At 40.7% G+C, this 21,456-nt stretch overlaps 1 long non-coding RNA gene across 1 annotated transcript in view; it reads right to left on the reverse strand.

Moving 5' to 3' along the window:
* Positions 1-13,852, reverse strand: part of LOC142830317 (uncharacterized) — a 187,341-nt gene extending 173,489 nt beyond the window's left edge. The window contains exon 1 of the long non-coding RNA XR_012905485.1: positions 13,769-13,852. This is a non-coding gene — a long non-coding RNA (uncharacterized LOC142830317). The remainder of the gene's footprint in view (positions 1-13,768) is intronic.
* Between the last annotated feature and the right edge of the window lie 7,604 nt (positions 13,853-21,456).

Raw genomic sequence — 21,456 nt, forward strand, 5'->3', positions numbered from 1 at the left:
GTTAACCATCTCTTGTCTTCCCACATTCCTCATTTACAAAAAGGACAGTTTATTTCTCTTACAAAGGAAGAGACAGGATTTCCTATAGACTTAGGATATTAAAAAACAATTTATTCTATAAACATTCTCTTACTACTAATGATACTCGATACAAAATATGCTTAGTACCTAGCAGCTGCTATAAAACAAAGCTTATGAAACAAAATCTATAACACTACATAAAACAGAGCTATAAAATGAAGTTTGTATAACTACTTTTGTGTGTGAGGCCTTCACCTTCTTATATCAATTCTGTGATACCCTCCTTTGGATGTCTTATTGAGGTGCACTAATAGCTGTTTTTGCAGGTGGTGGGATTTCAAGCACACGTTTCCTCTTATTTTACATGATCAGGTCTCATTCTTGACCTCATCAACATCTTTTTGCTCATCAGAGCTGTGTCTACATTGGCATGATTTCGCGCAAAATAACCATGCTGCCTGTCTACACTGGTGGGGAGTTCTTGCGCAAGAACACTGATGTTCTAATGTGTGAAATCAGTGCTTCTTGAGCAAGAACTATGATGCTCCCACTCAGGAATAAGCCCTCTTGTGCAACTGTTCTTGCACAAGAGGCCAGTGTAGACAGGCAACATGAATTTCTTGCGCAAGAAAGCCCGATGGCTAAAATGGCCATCAGAGCTTTCTTGCGCAAGAGAGCATCTACACTGGCCCGGATGCTTTTGCGCAAAAGCGCATCTACACTGGCCCGGATGCTTTTGCGCAAAAGCACATGCCAGTGTAGACGCTTTCTTGAGCAAATACTTTAATGTAAAAACTCTTGCGTTAAAAATATTTGCACAAAATCTTGCCAATGTAGACGTAACCCAATAGTATGCCTACAGTAAGGAAGAGGAATAGAGGCTTCAGTGACCCCTACAATATATGATATGTACATATGTGTTCTCAACTCTTAGTCTGTCAGTTGGAGGACTCATCATGGAAAAAAGTTTTAACTAAGTTTTCAGATTTGTTTTCAACTTCACAATACCCTTGAGCAATCACTTTTCACAAGGCAATCATTCCTCATCTCATCTTTCCATTCTCAAAGGAGACCAGACCACCAAAAAGACAAGCTTAGGAACTTAAATTCGAAACTCTGCTGGACACTAAAAGCCAGGGACTTAGCAGAGAGACTGAGACTCTTTACAACAATTTTAACATACCCTGCTGCCTGCTAACTGTTGCATTCCCATTTCTCTGCAACTGGCCTCAAACAGCATGTGACCCTCTTATGATTAATCTGTTCCACCATGTTTCTAGCTTGGACACTGGTTACCTTCTCCAGAACTGAGGAAGAGCTTTGAGAAGTTCAAAAACAGTTGGAAGGATGGTATATGGTGACCAGATGTGGCAATCCATTCTTTACACAGAAACCACAAACGGTCATAATTATGAATGGTGGGGCTCGAAAGTACTTTCTGGACTGTGTAGTTCAACTCAACAATTGAGACAGAGGACCTTCTACTCCTGTACATGATTTCACTGATCGTCCTTCTTACAACACTACTAGGATATTGGAGTATTCTGAACATCAAGCCAGTGCAGCTGTACAACTTTATTAGGTGGTCATTTAGTAGGAAGAGAACATAAATAGGAAACAAAGGGTGATGTATTGGGGAGTTTGTGGATTAAAGAAAATTACAAATGATAGATTTTAAATCTGAAATAGAAAAATCAATTTTTCTCGCTGCATTGCATTGCATGTTATTTCCATAAATAGTATTACTATGTAGGACAAGAAGCAATGGGCTTAAACTGCAGCAAGGGAGGTTTAGGTTGGACATTAGGAAAAACTTCCTAACTATCAGGGTGGTTAAACACTGGAATAAATTGCCCAGGGAGGTTATGGAATCTCCATCTCTGGAGATATTTAAGAACAGATTAGATAAACATCTATCAGGGATGGTCCAGATGGTGCTTGGTCCTGGCTGTAAGGGCAGGGGACTGGACTCGAACTCTCAAGGTCCCTTCCAGTGTTCTAAGATTATAACACTCACCCTTTGCTCACCAATGACCTGGTTCAGATTCGGACCTGTAATCTCCTATACAAATAAAGTATTGCAGAAACATTCAGTCCCACCCATCTCATCCACTTGAAAGAACTGATCTTTCGGCTTACACTTATGTGCCAAGGTATTAAAAATGACTACAGAGATTAATTCAGGGTGGGTAACTTCTATTATCTTTATATGAAAATGTGTACTCCCCTGATCCCCCTCCCCCCCCAAAAAACCTAGCAAGATGCCAATTCAAATTTAAATAAGTGTATGAAATGTGCACGGTTGTATTATGCAGATACTGTACACTGACCACTTGATTGGGATAGATTTGCAAAAAGGAAATACTAGAGAAGACAGAGCATTTGCCTGGTATTTTTTCCTTCATCCCAAAGTCTTACGATCCTATTTTTCTGTTTCAGTAATAATACTGCTGAACACTGATGAATCAATACTTGGTGCAACCTTAGAATGCCGACGATGTTGCCAGAATATCTTACTACCTGTAAGTGTGTGGGGCAATCACAAACACACAGGTGGTTAGGAAGTTCTATGCCTCTGCATCATACATTTTGATGCAAAAAGAAAAAGTTATTCACATGGGAAAACATAATATTTTAAAATAGTTATTGTGCCAGAATTGATCTTTACTTTGTGCTGGCATTACCAAAAGAGAGATTTTAAGAGTATTAGCTGATATCATATCTCCTTGTTTCATTGTTCTTTCTAACTCCAGGAGCCTCACTAATCACTACCCAGATTAATTTACACTGTGAGCCTTCAAGATGGTGTAATTATCTCATTCTTCAAATTTGTGTAAGGGCACCACTGAAAGCATTGAAAGGTCACAGGAACCTGCAATATGTGGTATTTTTCCATGACATTTTTTGGTGATTCTTACATCGTCACCTAGCAATATTATTGCTGAAAAAAATAACAGCTTCCCTATTGCCTGCTTTTCAAGGACAGGATTACCAAGAAATGTGTTTCCAGAAGGAAATACTGTGGATATAAGGGGGGGGGGGGGGGGGGGAGGAGAAACAGAAGAAAAAAATATTTTCACAAACAACTATCATTCATAACTTGTTTCTCATGTTAGTCTAGTTTTATTGCCCAACTTTCAGTAAAGATTGGACTAGAACAGACATGGCCAATCCACAGATCTTCTCCCCTTAAAGTGCAGCTCGCGAAGCCTCCCTTGCAGTTCATGAAGCTGCACCTGCGCCCATAGAAATGGACCCCAGTTTACTGAGTTCACTGGCAAAGCAAAATGGTGCTGGCAAGATGGCACTGACCAATGGGAGCCTGATGTGCACCCCTCCCCCCTCAAAAAAAAATCAACCTGAGGCTTTTTTTAAAGGGTCTAGGGCTTTTTTTTTTTTTTTTTTTTTTTTAAAGTGTGACAACTCTTCCCCTCTCTTTACGCTATATGCGCAACTATTTTGGCTCTTTGCTTGTAGTGGGTTGGCCACCCCAGACTAGGACATTAACATTGTGGGGTTTTTAGACATACTGATCAAAATGGATTAGCAGAGCAACAGGTTGGACTTCCTTGATCTGGCACCCTCGTGACCTGACCGATCCTGGATGAGGGATTTTGCCAGGTCATTTTTGGACCCCTGCCACTGGCCCCACCGCTGGCCTCCCAGTTGGCTCCCCATCTTCTGTTTTCCTGCTGTCCTGCCAACCCACAGGGGAGCGTAGTTCTAGGGCTCCAGGCAGCCGCGTGCACTGCACACTGGGGATCCAGACATCTGTGAACTCCAGGGCTCCCTGGGCAGCGCCGTGCACTGGTGCTTCCTGAGTAGCCGCACTGGGGCTCTGAGCAACCCCGCGCATGCGCCAGCCCCTGTGGGTAGCCACATGCCAGGTCTCCCAGCTTCACTGGGCAGCCTCACTACCATGTGCTAGGCAGCCCTACCATCAGCTCCCTGCAGACATTCCACCTCCCTTCCAGCCCTGCAGGGTTTAGGTCTATGGCAGAGAATCCTAGGTGCTACAGCAGTACAAAATAATTAACTCAATCCATGTTGCATTTCTAATCAAGCGAAGTTTTCCTAGGAAAATTAGAAGGCAGTATTTCAATTACTAGATTTCCCCTCATTTATATAGCAGCTGGAGCAGGTCATTTTTTTTTTTTTTTTAATATGAATGCTTTTCTGTCAGAGAAACTCACACTTGAAGTCTCAATGTCCTGCAGGAATGAGCCAATTTCCACACATTTTTTGACTGAAGGCAGTGGAAAAGACATTTCAACATCTTTGGAACATGGATGCTTTTGTTTCAAAATTAGTTTCAGTATTTTATAGTATATTATGAAAAAGAAATCAAAGCTGAACTAAAAGATGGACCTGGAATAGCTTTCCTTTTATCTGAGGTGTTTTGTAGGAAATTTCACGTGTTTTGATTTTTGGAAGAAACCAGATTTCAAAAATCACAGAAGCCTCCTGTATCTGCACAGCTCTAGTCCCGGTCCTGGAAAGACAGTGTGCATGCTTAACTTATGTGAGTAGTTTTAAAAGTTAGGTCTTTTCTAAGATAATACCAATGGTAAAATCTCCTCTGCAACTGGAATTCCCATAGGACTAAATCTGTCCCCTTTATTACAAGTCCACACTACAAAGGGGGCAGCTCATACTAGAGCATCTGGTTCATTATCTTTGACATTTTGTTGATAGTTTAGATATATCTATAGCACAGTCCTTATGCTAGCTTGTCTAAGCACCCTACTCAGTATGCTAAATAAACACTTTGGAACATCAGTTAGTGCTGTTTGCAAAGGAGGACAGTAGATTTGTACACACAAATGAAAGTCAAGAATATTGTTTACAAGAAAAAAAAATAGTTCTCATGCTGAGAGAAAGCATTTCCTGTATAAATTGAAACACTTGTGAGCCTCCTACTAGAAGGCTCTATTTTGTGGAGACGGATGCATCTAAGGGACTGCAATTGTGGGAGCCTGGCAAACAGTCTGCCTATGAGTTACCGTACTGTGGGTGTCAGGAATGATGTCACTTCTGCAAAACAACATTCTCCAGCTGGAGGCTCCTAAATGCCAATTTTAATTATGAATTTTATTTTCAAATAGAGTTCACAGTTTACACAGAATGAGATGTGTTTTGTGCCATGATAGAGTTTTAGCGTTGTACAGAACAAGTTGGTTGCACACTTTTCTTTAGAAAAATTATAAAATCAAATTACAGCTTTTCTCTTCCTCTTATTAACAGGTATTTCCATTAGCCTTTTATATGCAACTTATATCAAGCTCTTCAAAGAGTGGTTTCCCTCCATTCAGACAGTGGATGAAACACTGTGGTTTGTGTTATACAGAAGGTCACACAGAAACGAGCAACCCTTTCTGATCTAACATCTGCAAAGCTATTGTCCTCTGTTATTTGTTTTTAACATTGGGACTGGTTAAATTCTTTAACTTGATAATAGCTACAACATTGAATAGGAATGATTTTGTCATTGAAACATCAATGTAATCATTTATTTCATACTTTGCCAGATCATGAGGTCCTTTTGCTCTTTCACATCCCGTACTTTGCTGGCATTATGAATTCTTTGATTCAGAAGGTAGAGAGGGTACTGACAGAACAAGAACTGACTAAGCATTTTAGGATTTGGTCCATTATTTTATGTTGATACTTCACAGAAGCCTATCTTGTCATCTTTCTCTATTTTTACCCTAATCCTCCTCTTACTCCTCTGCTCCTCCCCTTCTGTCTTTTCCCTCCTTCGCCCAGTCCCTGGTTGTACTACATTTAATTGAGGACCTGATTCCTCAAGATGTCAATACCCTCAATTTCTACTGCTCAATTCTCAGGGAATTGAATCAGCACCTCACAGGATTGAGTTCTTAGATTATAAGATTCTCTTGGCAGGGAGCTGTCTTTTAAAATGTGTCTGAAGTGCCAGGTACACCGATGTACATCGATGGCGATGCAGAAATAATAAATAAGCGCTTACAAGGGATTATTCTTTCCTGATGCTTTTCAGTTACTCATAATTCATCAGAAAGTATCTGTCTTCAAGTTGCTATTTTAAATTAAATCAATTTCTTCTTGTTACTGTAGGTTGGCGTGACATTGCATATAAAGCAGGCTATAGGTAGGGACCATTTTAGACATGTAAGCACTTTCTAGTACTTTTATAATTTGAACATACAAAAATATTTTTCTGATTATTTCTACACTGTACTTCTCCCCTTAAAATTATCGAATGAGTGTTTCTCACCCACAGATAATTTGAATTCATTAACTATTTAAAAAATGTTGTCCTTTAAGTGAACATAGAGTAATGTAGTGAAAGAGGAGACTCGGCCCATTACAAAGTAAACCAAATGGTTGAATTATATGGGGACTTAATCTCAAATCTGCATTAAACAGTGGAGAAATCTGAATGAAAGAACAGAGATGTATGCAATAATATGCTGTCAAAAATGTCCCTAGAACTTGCTTCATTTAATTCTTTTACAACACACTGGCAGGAATGATGTATCATTTAGTACTTTAAAAGATTCTTCAACAAGGCAGAAAAGGGATAAACAGTTCTTTTGACCCTGACACCCAGAATAATTATGGTTATCTGCACTATTTAACCCAAAAAGAATCGGACACTGTTCACAGTCTGTTACTTTAGCTTTGGTGTCTGATAATCTATATGTACAAGTCATTGAAGGTCATTCAGCCTTAGAGCACTTAGTTAGCCTTTACTGAATATTCAAGTGCAAGTCCCTTAGTTTTATTGGCACCAGTCTCTTGAAAGAGTACTCATCTGCTGAAGGATGAAAAATCATTTTACTTTATATCTACTGTGGATAAAGATTTGAATAAATCCAGTTGTTTGGCTTGGACTGTAAATATGAAATACCTACTTGGCTGTCAGTGGTTTGAAGATTATTCTAGGGGAGCTAGAAACTGAAGTAAATACTTTGATTGAGCAAACCAATTTTCCCACCTCTACTAGACATACTTATGACTTATTGTGAAACAATTTATCTTGAAAAATAACTAAACTACTATATTTGTGCTTCTGCTAAATATTTAAGGTGAATTTAAATCAGACTAAAAATCAACTAATTTTTATACAATGGTAGTCCAGTCCTCCTTTGGATTTCACTATTCATACTCGATTTTCTTTATACTATTGTTATAACATTAGTTTTCATATATCAAATCCCTTGAAAAAGTAAAGAGCATCAAGAATTAGATTCTTAAAAAAATCGATATCAAGGTAACAGATCAAAGTCATGTACGTCATTATTATAACTGAACAACAAAGTTGTACATTCTCCAGTTTAGCACGCACAAATCTTCCAACAGTAAAGCGTGATAAAAAGAACTCTCAGATGGGGATGTGGGCTTTTCCTCCATTTTAGTCTAATTTTTTTTAAGTGGTAAATTTTAGGCCCATGGTATGTATTTTCTGGATTGGATACCTATACTCAGTGGAAGATATGAAACTCACCAAAATACACACATTGAACTTCAAACATTTCCCCCAGTACGAGATTTTCAAGAATGTTCAGACTTGGCTGAATTCTGCTCCCTCTGGGAGCTTTGTCATTGGCTTCAATGGGAGCAGAATTAACGTACACCAAGTGCTTTTGAAAATTCCATGCTGAATGTTTCATCAGTGATCGGTGATCTTCTAGGGTATGTCTACACAGCAAAGTTATTTCAATATAACAGCCCTTATTTTGAAATAACTTTCTAGCGTCTACACAGCCAAACCGCTATTTTGAAATAAGCGCTTCACTATTTCGAATTTGGTAAACCTCATTTTAAGAGGAATAATGCCAAATTCAAAATAGCTATTTCGAAATAAGTGCTGTGTAGACAGTTATTTCAAAATATGGCGCTCCAGTCTTTCCAGGGTGCCCTGGTGGCCACTCCAGCCTCAATCAAGAACACTTCTCTCCTGCTCCCTCCACCCCAGAGCCCTTAAAGGGGTAAACTCTGGCCACAGTGCCTGTGCCAGCTCCAATCCTGCCAGCCCAGAACCAGCAGTCACTACCCCTGACCCAGTGGCCCCAAAACATGAGCCAGCAAGCCACTGGCAGCTAGCCCTCCATCGTTCTCCAGAAGCAGTCTGCTAGCTCCCAGGAGCCTGCCAGGGCCCGGAGAAGGTGGGCACTTTCCTGGTTCAAGGTGGAGATCATGGACCTTATTCAGGTTTGGGGGGGATGCCCCCAATGTCCATGATCTCTGCACTAGATGGAGGAATGCGGCCGTCTATGGCAGGATAGCTACCAGCCTGGCCACCAAAGGCCATGTGCAAACCCAGGAACAGGTCTGCATGACAATCAAGTTGCTTCGGCAAGACCCCCCAACCCTGAGCTTCTCCTCCCCCCTTCTTTCTCTTGCTTCCCCCTTCCAGGTTTTCCCCTCCCCATTCTACCCTCTCTTCTCCCCTCTCCCATCTCCCGGTTATGCATGGAAATTTGGGAGCAAGGGCAAACAGTGGGACTTAGACCCTAGTAATTCTCCATCCCTCATTTAATAAATCATCTAGTTGCCACAAATTCTTGACCCTTCTTCAAGAGCAGAGGGGAAATTTCTTAGCCAACCACTACTATGTCTTTACGCCATCCATTCTCAGTCCAGTAGACCACTCCCTGCCTACATTTCTTTAGCTGAGGACTTGCAGACTTCAGAATTATTGCAGATTCAGCTTGCTCAGGGAAAAGTTAGTGCAACCTCTGCTACAATCTAGCCATGAGATAGTTTGAAGTACCAATAGGATAGCCCTTCCCAATACTCAATATTTTCACACTTCAGGATCCGGTCAATGCTGGAAATCAAGAGTAGAGGTTTTTTTTTGGGGGGGGGGGGAGAGAAATGGAGAACCTTCAGAAAGAACATTTAATTTTAAGAGTGAGAAAAGGTACTGTGCCGATGAAGAGGTTTGTAATTTATCTAACAGATCCTGCAACCATTAATACTTATCCAAATCTTTGGTTCTTTCTGCTCCTTCCATCTCTCATCCCTGCATATCTAAACCCATTCTCTAGATTACAACCCCCTCTTCCTTAATTCTTTGTTCCCCAACACCTACTCTCTAATATTAATCCTTTGTGACTCAACATTTTTGGTTATTACATCTCAGGAGATTAATTCAGCTCTCACTTGCAGCAGCCTAAATTTTAAACAGTTTTAATGATTTCAGTGCAATTCCTCTTTCCCTAATTTTATCGTGGTGAAAACTGTTTAGAGAAAATAGGCATTTGGCCTTATATTTTTCCACTATCTGAAACACTTTTCCATTTCTGCCTGTTCATGCTGTACTTACAGATTACCATCCTCTGACACATTAGAATCATAAAGTCATGGGGCTGGAAAAGACCTTGAGAGGCCATCTTATCCATTCCATTGCACTCATGGCAGGACTAGATATTATCTAGACCATTCCTGACAGATGTTTGTCTAACCAACTCTTAAAAATCTCTAATGATATTCCACAGACTTCATAGGAAATTTATTCCAGGGATCAATTGTGATATTCCTTTTATAACAGCAGAGACCCGAGAACTATCATGAGCTAGAACTTTCACTGATGTGTTTTCTCTCTTCTCCCATCTCCCATGTACCCACCTATCTTCACTGGGTTGGATGGAATAGTATAGAGTGTTTAAGTGAAGGTACAATTTCACCTTCTGTGGTAGTAAACCTCAGTCAGAAATAAGAAAATTCTACTTCAATTAATCTGCTATTGTAAGGGAAGAAGAGAACTGCAAGTAGTTCAAGGGAAACAATCTATGTTTTTATAAGGGTAGCAGCATCAGTCTTCACCAGTTAAAACTCATTCAACAAGTAAAATATACTTTTAATACTAAACAACTAAGCTATTGTTTTAGTGCGATAGCCCTAACTAATGGACTAAAGGTCTAAAACCATTTTGTAGGGAACCTATGAAAAACTTTGGAAAAGAATTAAATGGAGATGAAAGGTGGGTCTACACTTTCACTCGCCATGTGCATGCTTAGCAGGTGTGAACTAAAGAGTTACTAAAAAAAGCGGCAACGAGTCCCCTCTGCTATATACATCGGCCAAACTGGACAGTCCCTACATAAAAGAATAAATGGACACAAATCAGATATTAGAAATCAGATATTAGAAATGGCAACATACAAAAACCTGTAGGGGAACACTTCCATCTCCCTGGACACAATTGCAGATCTAAAGGTAGCCATCCTGCAGCAAAAAAAACCTTCAGACTTCAAAGAGGAACTGCTGAGCTACAGTTCATCTTCAAGTTTGACACAATCAACTCAGGATTAAACAAAGACTGTGAATGGCTCGCTAACTACAAAAGCAGCTTCTCCTCTCTTGGTAGTCACACCTCCAGATCAACTACTAGAAGTGGGCCTCATCTTCCCTGATTGGATCCACCTCGTCATCTCTAGCCTGCATATTTATACCCGCCTCTGGAAATTTCCACTATATGCATCTGATGAAGTGGGTCTTTGCCCACGAAAGCTTATGCTCCAACACTTCGGTTAGTCTATAAGGTGCCACAGGACTCCTTGCCGCTTTTTTCAGATTCAGACTAACACGGCTACCCCTCTGATACTTGACACCAAAAAGTTACTAATTCTCCATAACAGTCCTCTTCAAACACAACAACATTAAATGCAAATAGAAACTTGTTTTATTTCCACAGCATCCACGTCGGTTTTTTTAATGCAGTAGTTTGTTGTGCACTTTTATTCTCCCCCCAATAGTCCATACTGCAGGTCAATATAGCTTACGAGAAACATTGGGAATGGAATCAATATAAGTTATTGAAAATGTTGAGGCCAATCAGTAGAGAAATAGAACAGCGCCCAATAAAGGTGAGTGGCACAAGGAAAATCCATTCATTCAAAAGAAGCACTAGTTTCGTAATCAATGGAAGCCACTGTACAAAAATAACCAAGAGACCTAGTACTATGGAGAAATTTACTATTTTCAGATCAGAATGAACTGTTACACAACTTAAATGAAAAACAAATAACCAATGTGACTGGACACACAGAACAAATTTTTGTTGTTAAAACTTCTAGGTCTCATGGCAATCTAGCCTACCAGAATGGAGTGGGATTTCTTTGCCTTATTATTGCGAGAAAGTTCTACTTTTCCTCCCCAAACTGTCCCACACAAGGCTCCCTAAGAAGAGAAGAGCAAATGGATTTTCATAAATTCTACAACACACTCTTGTATCCTGACCACTCTACTTACTGAGGATACAAACCCTAATGTCTCCAGCGTGTTCCACATCTCCTCATGTAATATTACCTACAATAAACATGTCAACTCCTGGAAATATTTTCCCAATAAAAATGGTATTTAATAAAAAAAAGGTATGGCAAGGAGAATTGATGAAGTTTTGCAGTAAGAAAATTCAGAATAAAAAAATACTGTGCTGAATTGAAGTTTGTTTTGGTTTTCAAAAAAGGCAAAATTTCCAGAATCTCAGATATATTTCCATCTTTTATTCTAATTTTGCCATGGAATGCAACACAAGGATTGGTGTTAAGCTCCCAGACCTCTCCTTTTTCATTCCCCTTTCCTTTCTCTCCTACCTTGTGCAACTGTAAACTTTTCCAAGTATGCTCAAGCTGGGAAACACTTGAATTGAAAAAGAGATGAAAATGAAAAAGTAGGGAGTAGCCTAAAGGACATCTATTCTGTTGTCTTTAGTGAGGTGTGAGAGAGAAACAAAAAACTCATTTTTTAAAATAATTTTTAAACAATTTTTGCCACAAGAATGTCTCATGAGAAGTTTCAAATCCAAGGTTTTGCTCAAAATTCCTCCCACTGCCACGCTGATAAAAATCCAACACCTAACCTAGGGTAAAATCCTTGAAGCATTGAAATCAGTGACTAAGTCTCCTATTGACTTCAGTGGAGTCAAGATTTTGCCCTGATTTCCCCCCCCCCCCCAACAATATTTATACAATATTACAAGATCATTCCTCAAAAAAATTCTAACAGTTCAATTCTTCTGCCCCAATTAATAAAGGTAAACAGTGGTACTCTGTACTTTATATAAGATGAGCACAAATTGCAATGATCCTTCTAAACAGAACATTGAGTGCCAATCTTGTGTTTATGCTGTCTGGATCTATATATTTTTTTAGAAAATGTGACTAGTAATTTAGAAAATGTAGATTGTCAGAAAATATATAAACAATTTCACCATTTCTATTTTTTTCCTCCAGAAAAAAAAACTTAATCTTTTCTGGGGTGTGGCTGTGCAACCATTATAAGCATTGTGCAAACAATCATAGCTTTAGGATCTTCTCTTCAAACTAATTGTCATTTTACCAGTAACTTCATAGACAGCAAGCCACAATGCGTTTGTAGAATGTTGCATAGCCAAGCTTCAATTGTCGTCTGCCACAAACTTCATTCTGACAATCTGGTCCACAACTATTTTTTTAACCCATTTCCCTCTCAGCCATAAAAATCTAGAACTGCAGCTAGTCTGACAGAAGACTCCTTTGACTTACTGTCTCAACCTGACATTTTCTCTACCTTGGATGCCGCAAGGCATTAAGGTGTACTCAAAATCATGATCCACTCAGATTCTGACAGTCCTGAAGAGGTTTCTGGCTCTTTGACAGCAGAGGGTAAATATGCACATTGTACTATTTTGCAGGTAAAGCTGCTTTATTTCTTGGTGTGCTCTATAGCACTTTGTTAAACTAAGAGACACAACCTGTGATTTAGAATCAAGAAACCTACTGATGGGAGGCAAGGCTACAAGAAGGCAGTTCTCGATATGCTGTATCACTCATAAGGTTTGTTCGCATCGAGTTTCTGAAATATTAACTTCAGACCCTTGTCAACAACAGTCTGGTTACTGCTAGCAACACAGACACACAGGCCCTCCATTCTACTGTGAGAATTGCCACATATGAGGTAGTGATGTGTTCTTTTGAAAATGTTAATGGGAATGATACAAAATCACACTAATAGCCTGCAAATGATCTATCATTAGATTATTTTCTGCAAAGAATACGGACCATACTTTTTATCCATCACAAATTAGGAAACATCATTCTAATTCTGACAAGCTAGGCATTGATTTACGGACCCAGACTTTCCTAGAATGGGTCACAATGGCATATGTTGTCCCTGAGTTCTAGGGATAGCCTTTGGCTTATTAGGAGGAAAACATATCTGCTTATTGACACAATAGGAGGATGCTTGTGGGGGGGACTATCTATTTCAGCAGTGTCATTGAACACTCTGCAATCATGAAATGTGCTCTTGACCATATCCTAGCTCCAAAGGGAAATCTGAGCCTGATGCAAAGTTTGATGGAGATAAGAGGTGCCTTTTCCCTGACTTTGGAACAAGCCCTTTGTGAAAAACTGCTGCATGGTTATCAGGTTGGTCAGGGAAATCATTGCCTTTGAGCATACTAGACACACATGTGAGGTCTTTCAGAAATTAGCTCTTTGGACAGGCACCTTCCCTCCTCAGATTGAACATGGTCAATATCTCAGTTTCCCTATAGCATATACATAATCTGAAAAAAAAGAGTCCCAGAAGACTACAAAGTTTCACAAAAATAGGAACACTTAGGGACTTTCTAAAGCCCAGTCCAAAAAATAAAGGGTTGGGGGCAGGAAAGAAATAGAAGCAGGTAACTTTCTTTCAGTCTCCCTCTACATAAACAAAACCAATTTACTGTAAAAGCAGACGAACCCACCAAGCACCCAGATGAGTTACTCACCAGATTCTGCATCTTGACAGCCTTGAGCCCTTTTGCTAGCCCCTTCAGAAACAGAAATGCTTTCTCTCTCTCCCAGCAAACAGTACTAATGGCAAAAGCAGCTTCTTCATAATAGCTCACAATTGCCCCCAGCTGGTCCTCTTCCTGATGAAGTGAAGTCCTACTAACCTCCAGCTGCATAGAGTTTTAGCACTCCATCCCAGGAACTTCATAGTGCTATAGCACTGGCACATAACTCTTAAATGCATAAACAATTCCACCTTTTAGTTTACACATGCTCCCTTCCACCCAAAATGAACCCTTGCCACTTATACTTTACCCCTCCACCTCAGAATCCAGACAACCCCTTTGAATTCAGCTTAAGTGACCAGTAATAAGCTAGTAATTGTACCAGACAGTGCCCTGAAACTAGGTGACTTCAATATGGCAATGTTTTTTCAGGAGGGGCAGACTGAATACATTCTGATATTCCTGAGGCCCTTCTCAAAAATCTCCAAACTAACTTTTAAAATCTTCAAAAACAGTTTGGCTGGTTTATTTATGAGCTTTTCCAATAGCACTCATCATGGCAGTTCCTAGTCATCTTACATACAGAAATAGACTCTCGCAATAGCCACATGATGTAGAGAATAGAATTGAGAGCCTGGCAGATTTTTTTTTTTTTTTTTTTTTTGTTCACTGGGGCTGTGTCTACACTGGCATGAATTTCCGGAACTGCTTAAAATGGAATACTATTCCGTTTTCAGTTTTTCCGGAAAAGGAGTGTCTACATTGGCAGGCTGCTTTTCCGGAAAAGCCCTTTTCCCGGAAAAGCGTCTGTGGCCAATGTAGACGCGCTTTTCCAGAAAAGACTACTGGGCTGTCTACACTGGCCCTTTTCCGGAACAGTGTTCTGGAATAAGGACTTATGCCCGAGCGGGAGCAGAATAGTTTTTCCGGAATAGCGGCTGATTTTGTACAGTAGAGCATCGTTGCTTTTCCGGAAATTCAAGGGCCAGTGTAGACAGCTCGCAGCTTATTCTGGAAAAGCGGCTGATTTTCCGGAATAAGTGGCCCAGTGTAGACACAGCCTGGCAGTTTTATACTTTAACTCATTGGTTAGGGCATTCAACTGGGATAGAGAAGAGCAGGAATCACTTCTCCCCTTTATCTGATGTAGAACAAAGCTTTGAACTTGGCCTTCCTATATTTCAGGGCAGTGCCTTGGCTATCATGGGGAAGGTATTTATCAATCTTCCTTGTTAAGCTGTTCCAATGCATCTATATATAATTATATAATCATGGGCCAGATAGGAGAGCCTGTGAATGACACTGAAGTTTGGTGGTTAGAATACTCCTCTAGGAGACATCAAATGTAGGTTTTATGTTCCTTTCCCAATGACTAATTTATGCAAAGTAAAACAGCTTCTACTAGAAAAATCTGCAGCAGCCTTTGCTATAGCTTGTAGCAGAAGCTTTGGCCTATAATGTAGGAAAATCCAGTTCAAAGGATTTTGTCATAGCAGTGAAACATGAAGTTGGGTTTTTGCGATCCCATGTTAGGATAATTGGCTAAATGTTATAGGAATAGCTCCTCCTTCTTCATCATCACTCCAAATTAATGTCACCCACTGCCACTGCAAACCTAGCCCCAAACTATCTGGCAAATTAAGCAATAGTTTTGGGTTGACCAGAATTTTATTTTTTTCAGCAAGTAATTACTCTTCTGATTGAACAGAGATTCTAACTCAGGGGTGGGCGAGAATCTAATGCAGGGTGGGAGGAAGATTCAGCGCTTCCTCCACTCCCAGGCCAATCAGGGTTTGGGGGCAGGGGAGCCCATGGCATCTCCTCCCGCCTTGCGAGCAGCACATGGCACTTCAAAGTGCCACCTGCTCCTGGCAGGGCAGGAGGAAGCGTCATGTGCTTCTCCGCCCCAAGGCCCTAATTGGCTTGGAGGCAGGGGAGCAGCCAGGCCTCCACGGACTAGATCAACCTGCTTGGCAAGCCTGCGGAAGCCCTTTTGCCCACTCCTGATCTAACTAAATAAACACTGTAGCAAGGTCACTAACCCCAAGGCTGTATCTAGACTGGCAAGTTTTTCCGCAAAATCATCTGCTTTTGTGGAAAAACTTGCCAGCTGTCTACACTGGCGGCTTGAATTTCCGCAAGAACACTGACAATCTCATGTAAGATCGTCAGTGTTCTTGCGGAAATACTGTGCTGCTCCCGTTCGGGCAAAAGCCCTCTTGCGCAAATCATTTGCGCAAGAGGGCCAGTATAGACAGCACAGTACTGTTTTGTGCAAAAAAGCCCCGGTGGCAAAAATGGCGATCGGAGCTTTTTTGTGCAAAACCGTGTCTAGATTGGCATGGAAGCTTTTCCGCAAAAAGTACTTTTGCGGAAAAGCGTCCGTGCCAATCTAGATGCTCTTTTCCGAAAATGCTTTTAATGGAAAACTTTTCAGTTAAAAGCATTTCCAGAAAATCATGCCAGTGTAGACGTAGCCCAAGGGTGCTAGCCATCGGCTAGAGAGTCATTCTTTCACTCTTTCTGGCCCAATGATTTTTTAAGTAAGTATTCAGAACAGAACAGTTTCAAGGGGAAAGACTAAGGCTATGTCTACACTCGTGGCTTCTTGCGCGAGTAATATGCAAATGAGGCTAAGCGTGGAATATCGCTGAGCCTTATTTACATGCCTAATGAGCCACCATTTTTTTCAGAAGAGCCTCTTGCGCAAGAAGGAGCGTCTACACTGCCCCTTCTTGGCAAGAAAAACGCTCTTGCGCAATGCCGTTCTTCCTCTCAAGTAATAGGTGTAACGGAATTGGGCAAGAGGGTTTTTCTTGTGCAAGAAGGGGCAGTGTAGACACTCCTTGTGCAAGAGCCTCTTCTGAAAAAAATGGTGGCTCATTAGGCATGCAAATGAGGCTCAGCGATAGTCTATGCTTAGCCTCATTTGCATGTTACTCGCACAAGAAGCCACGAGTGTAGACATTGCCCACTAGGTACTCACCTGAAACTGGTAGATGCCTAGTCAAATTCCTTCTCCCCCCTCTTCCAACAGGTCTCTTAACTCCAACGTGTGTACCTTAACTACTGGACTAAACATCATGCTGAAGCTGCAGCTCTATTAAATGTCTATAGTTGAAAATCCAAAGCAGATAGGCTACGTCTACACTGGCGTGATCTTGCACAAAAACTCTTTAGCACAAGAGTTCTTGTGCAAAAACTCTTCCAGAAGAGAGCATCTACACTGGCATGTGCTTTTGCGCAAGAGATGTGCTTTTGTGCAAAAGCCTCCATGCCAGTGTAGATGCTTTCTTGCACAAGAAAGCTCTGATGACCATTTTAACCATAGGGGCTTCTTGCGCAAGAAATTAATGTTGCCTGTCTACACTGTCCTCTTGCACAAGAACAGTTGCGCAAAAGGGCTTATTCCTGTGGGGAGCATCAGAGTTCTGGTGCAAGAAGCCCTGATTTCATACATTAGAACATCAGTTTACTTGTGGAAGAACACGCGGCCAGTGTAGACAGGCAGCAAGTTTTTGCGCAAGAGCAACTGCTTTTGCGCAAGATCATACCAGTGTAGACATAGCCATAGAGTGACCTCCTTCCAGTCCAGCTCCCTGAGAGGGGGTCAGGATTAGGACATCCTCCTTTCCTTGGCACTTATCTTAAATTAGCTTAGGCAAGAAGCTGCCTAATGTGCAGATTGAATCTAGTTCTTAGGAACCTTCCCTATATCTCCCCATTCATTGTGTTGGAAGGTGAGTGCCTAATTCAGCCTTTGTGAATCTTTCTTGAAGTTAATTCTTCTATATCTGCATGCACTAAGTCATCAGTTTTGTCCTTGGGTACATCAGTGTGGCTCAAAGCCACATTGTTGGTAAATGCCATATTTTAATATGATGTGGAGCGCTGAGTCTATGCAATACTCATTTGCCAGTGTCACCAAAATAATTTTAATCAGCTTCATCAAACAGATGACATTTGGTTTGGCTGAGTGAATTGAGATATTTCTGAACTGTCTTCCATGAGCTTTCTGTAAAGCTAACAGTTGGCTTGCAACTGATAAATCTGAGAAAGCAGTCAGCTGTGGTTAAACTTGGAACCATATGCTGGAAGTACATTTCAACTTGTCTTTCATTTATGTTTGGAGCTGTTCTGGGAACTTTTGATTGAATACTGGAGATTGCAAAATCAATTACTTTGAAGTAGATCTACTTATGATGATACTCCTTTTCCCAAATTTTGATAGCTGGGTTCACCGGCCTCCATATTTTCTTAGGAACATTTTTCTTCCTTGGATGCTCATGGATTTTAAAATTCTCTGTACATGAATAGGCTGTAGTTGTCATCTGATCAGATAGACTGAACTGAATTGTTTCATTTTCATAAGAAAGTGGCCTTCATATACTGGAACATTTGCTTGTGGAGTGCTGGAGAGATTATCTGCCATGTTTAAGACTATCTATCAATACCAATATCAAAAGAGGTGTGATATCACTAGTTTGAGTTCTTATTTGAGGATCCTTGGTTGCATCCATCAAAATCCTCCAAGTTGCACAAATTGTGAATAGGTCTCGGAAAATGAAAGCAATGTTTCCAAGTACAAAGTATGTCGATGGCAATGAGTCTGAGAATTGAGGAGAATCTGTAGATTGGAATTCTTCCTATAGACAATTTGAAATCTAAGGATCAGATGCAACCAGCAAACAAAGGAACTGAATAAAGTTGCAGTCAGACTCTGAACTTAAGGGCATATTCTAGCACTGTCAGTCAATGCTTCAGTGCAAGTATTTGTCTGACAAGATAAAACATATTCCTAAACATTTGCATTAGAATTTTCCTTTCTTCTTTCTTCTAAGAATATGGAGCATGTCATAATGTCTGTGGTCTTTTGATGACAATCAAGTGGTTTATGATGCCACAAAGAAGGTTGGCACCTCTTGAATTTGTCTCAAACCTTTTTCCAGTTAAAGAAAACAGACTTCATCTGCATAATTAGTCCAAAGTAGTTTGTGCTTCAAAGCTGCACAACAACAAACTAGCTTCACAATGACGGAGCTCTTAAAAATCATCAAACTAACATGAACAGAAATAATGGCTTTCCCCCCACAGGTAGGCCGTGTCCAGACTCAGGGGTTTTTTCGGGAAAAGTAGCCTTTTCCCGAAAAAATTCCCCTGTGTCCAGACTCAAGCCGCGTTCTTTCGAAATTATTTCGAAAGAACGCGGCTTTTCTTTCGATGGCGGTAAACCTCAATTTACGAGGAAGAACGCCTTCTTTCGAAAGTTCCTCTTTCGAAAGAAGGCATTCTTCAATGTAAATAGGCCGTCTTCGAAAGAGAGCATCCAGACTCGCTGGGTGCTCTCTTTCGAAAAAGCGGATTTCTCTTTCAAAAGATCCGCCTGCAGTCTAGACGCGATCTTTCGAAAGAGGCTCTTTCGAAACATGCTTTCGAAAGAGCGTCTTTCGAAAGAAGCCTGCAGTCTAGACATAGCCTTATGCACACACACAGAAACTTCCATCACGGTTGCTAAGATGTCTCACAAATGTTAACAGTATCAGACAACTGGTATTTGGTGTCTGTTGCAAGTGATGTAGGAAACAACCCAGTACTCCAACTAGCAGAAGTTGCTCCACTTGTTGGATGTCTAGGGTTCTCTTTTTAATTAGCCATGTTTTAAGTTAATTCATTTTAGCACCTTGAAAACATACACTTTGGTTTTGCGCTTCAGTCTGTCACTACTCCCGCTAGTGAGAAGGACCCAGGGTGGCAGCATTTTAAAAATGCACAGCACTCTGGAATATTGAAACCTTTAACTGTTTTCACTTGATTTTTATAGAGTCACTATGATTTTTACAGAACTATCTAGAATGTGGCAGAATGACGAACAGGACAACTGACCTCTGATCTTTTGATTACATGTGAAAATATTGGCTTTAATATTTTGCCTGTGTAATCCCTTGGATTATTCTCACCCAAGTGTCTGACAAGGAAAGAACGTTAATATGGCAGCTATAGGCCCTTTGGCTCCTCTCCCCATCCCAGCCCTGATGGAACTAAAGTCAGAGGCTGCAAAAGGATATCCAAAGAATGATGGGCTCATAACATCTGGCCTTGGACAGTCTCTTTGTGAAAAGAGCACATGGAGCTTGCACAGGTGCTGGACAGCAGGAGGACAAAAAGGTTCATTAGGAGACTCTAGACCCTGGTCTACACCCCTTATTTTGAAATAACAAGCAGAGCATCCACACTCCCAAGCCTGTTATTTCAAAATAAGGGTCTGGTTATTTTGGAATAATAACTCAAGCTTTCCATGAGGAATAACACTTATTTTGTAATAGTTATTTTGAAATAGCGGTAGCGTGGATGCTCCACTGCTGCTATTTTGAAATAACTACTCCCCAGAGTCATTCAAAGTAATTACTTCCCAGTGCTTCTTGGGGCTCTAAGTCGAGGTAGTGGGTATTTCAAAATAATAATGAGGTCCATCCCAGGTCTCCCTGCAGATATGGAATCAGAAGTTCTCTTGCACACAGTGAGGCTACTTCTAGACTGCAGAGTTTTATCTGAAAAAGATACACAAATTGCGAACTGCAATTTGTGTATCTTTTTCTGCATTATTTTTTTGGAAGAGGCTTTTCCAAATTTCAGAAAAACCTCCTCTTTCAGGACATCCCTTATTTCGCTCACCGAGAGGAATACAGGAATGCCGAAAGAACGTGCCCGCTTTTTTGAAAACTTCTGAAAAAGCAGATGCACTCCCTGGACACGCAGAGCTTTTCTGGTATCCCAGAAAAACTCTGCAGTCTAGACATAGCCTGAGAGAAGATGGACCAGTGCTTATCACAACAGAAGGAAGAAAACAGCCAGTCAGGCTACGGAGCTGAAAAAAGTGGGAACAACACAGATTGGTGAGCTGCATCCAGGCTCACAGAAATCTCCTTCATCAGAGAAGGAGATTTGCTGAATAATTTCCTAGTGAGAGAACAAAGAAGCCAAAGGCTGGTAGCTGGAGGAAAAGAAAAGGACTTAAAGCAGCTGAGACCACTGGCAGATTATATTCCTCATGTCCTGAAGAGAACAAACTGTGAGTTTGCTGTGAGTCCTTGCTACAATAATTAGATTAGTTTGGAACGAACAAACCCTCTCCACATTTTGAGTTTCACCCATCACTAACTGCTTTGTGACTTATGACACATGGGCAGTTGAAACCCATTCGTACTGACAGGCAGCTGACAATGGGGACAACAAGCCCAGCAAGGCGAAAAGGCACATACGTTTCTTCAATGGCAGTCGCTCATCTGTGCTGTTCTCTCTGGAGATTGCAGTGCAGGCCTGTAATTTTTTAAACTCCAACAAGTTACAGACGGTCTGCACTTTCCCTGCTTGTTGTGGCAGAAATAATAAGACCTTTAAGAATGGGCAATAGCTTGAGAAATGCTCCATATATTTCTGGGATGATTAATCAATACTTAATTATTTAGAAGCTCTAAGCGGCTATCTTTGGCTGCCACACACACAAAATGTGTTATCATCTGTCAATGAAGGCCAGCAAATACGATCTCCAGTATGAAGCAGGGTGTTACAGTGTGGTAAAAGAGCTTACCTCATTTGCAGCACTTCACCGTTTCGTTTCATCAAAGGTATTTATGTCACCGTTACCGTGATAAGGGACAGCAGAGACCTCAACTGCAGGT

This window comes from Pelodiscus sinensis, chromosome 7 (genome assembly GCF_049634645.1).
Source record: "Pelodiscus sinensis isolate JC-2024 chromosome 7, ASM4963464v1, whole genome shotgun sequence".
Taxonomy (NCBI): domain Eukaryota; kingdom Metazoa; phylum Chordata; order Testudines; family Trionychidae; genus Pelodiscus; species Pelodiscus sinensis.